The sequence below is a fragment of the Apium graveolens genome, chromosome 6, assembly GCF_009905375.1.
Source record: "Apium graveolens cultivar Ventura chromosome 6, ASM990537v1, whole genome shotgun sequence".
NCBI lineage: Eukaryota > Viridiplantae > Streptophyta > Magnoliopsida > Apiales > Apiaceae > Apium > Apium graveolens.
Window position 1 is genome coordinate 77135866 of NC_133652.1, and position 2088 is coordinate 77137953.

Consider the following 2088-nt stretch of genomic DNA (forward strand, 5'->3'; position numbering starts at 1 on the left):
AAATTGACAATACATTGACTGGTCCAAAAATATCCATGTGTAGCAGTTGTAATGGTTCATCAATTGCAGATTCAAGCTTCTTACTGAATGATACTTTTTTTTGCTTTCCTTTCTAACAAGCATCACACAGTCCATCCCTTGTGAATTCCACTAGAGGCATTCCTCTAACTAAGTCCTTTTTGACTAGATCATTCATTGTCTTGAAATTCAAATGGGACAACTTCTTGTGCCATAGCCAACTTTCAACTGCACTTGCTTTGCTGAAAAGACAAGTAATGGATTCTGCATCTGTAGAGTTGAAGTCAGCTAAGTACACATTCCCTTTTCTAACTCCAGTTAGAACCACTTTATTGTCCTTTTTACTTGTGACAATACAGGCTTCAGAATTGAAGGAAACAGTATTCCCTCTGTCACATAGTTGACTGATGCTCAATAAGTTGTGTTTGAGACCATCAACCAATACAACTTCATCAATGATGACATTTTCTTTTGTAATCAAGCCATATCCCATAGTGAATCCTTTGCTGTCATCTCCAAAGGTTATGCTAGGGCCAACTCTCTCCTTAAACTCTGTGAGCAGGGTGAAATCTCCTGTCATGTGTCTTGAACAGCCACTGTCCAAGTACCATAGATTCCTTCTTTTTCCCTGCACACAACAAAATCAATCAAGTTGATTTTGGTACCCAAGCTTCCTTGGGTCCAGCCTTGTTAGTCTTTTTCCTAGACTTCATTCCTCCTGCATCTTTTGATTTAGGTAACTTTGAGTCATCCTTGATCTCAGATGTGGTTGGTTGAAGTGTAGGGTTAGTCACAGAATCATTTAGCACATTTGATTGATAAGGCATAGATTGTGCAAACATGTTATTCCACATAGGCATATTGTATGGCATGTGAGGCATACTAAATGCAGTAAAATAAGGATTATTAATATATGGCATGTTTGCAAAATGTGCATGAGGATTCTGATGAGACATAACAGGCATAGCATGCAGAGGTGACATAGACATGTTAGGCATGGAGGGATTTGAAGACAAGGGAGCATTTTTAACAGATTTGCAATTATTAGATAGGTGATTAACACTTTTACAATGCACACAACTTTTTCTAGGAGCATACCTATCAGGTGTATAATTGTTATGTTTATTAATCCCTACCTTCCCATTTCTTTTAGATTTTCTTTTAGTTTCCTTCTTGTCCTCAACCAACTTAAGCCTATTTTTTAGCTGATCTAAAGTCATGTGTCCTATATTCACCTTACTGACATCTTTGGATGTGCTAGCTCCTTCTTTGACAAAGTTCTTGAGAGTTGAATCATTCTTCTTATTGAGATTTTTATTTTTAAAATTACTTGCCTGTTTTAATTGATGAGCCTTCAACGGATGCTCCTTTTCTTCCTTCAACGGATAACTTTCATCATCCGTTAATTCCACATCCGTTGACAATCCATTAATTAATTCTAACTCCTTTTTGTTTTTCTTCCAGGCATCCTCACAGAATGATTCAATTCCCTGAACCTTGGCAATCTGAACACTAACATCCCTAGATGTTTTCCAGGCCTTGATTACCTCTTGCTCACTTTCTAACTGTTTAGAAAGAATTTCTACTTTCTTAACAGCTTCTTCTAGTTCACTTTCAACAGTCAAGCATTTAAGTTTAATCTTTTCAAGCTCAATTACCTGATTCTCTAACACAGCATTTCTATCACTTAAAAACACATTATTCTCTTTGATCCTAGTGTTTTCTTTAGCTAGTGATTTAAGGGAAACACGCAAATGATATAATTCATTGGATATATCATTTATGGCTTCATTGCATTCATGTTTAGAAAGCTGAGAGAGATCAGTAGTAATTACCTGGTTGCTTGATGAACTAGTTTCATTTTCATCAGAATTAGCCATCAGGGCTAAGTTGACATATTCCATATCATCATCTTCATTGACCCCATCTGCTGCCCAATCATCTTGAGTGAGAAAAGCTCTTTCCTTTTGTTTGAGCAAATCAAAATACTTCTTTTTGTAATCAACTTGCTCAAATTTCTTTTTATCAGAGGTTGGCTTCCTACACTCACTTGCAAAGTGTCCACTAATG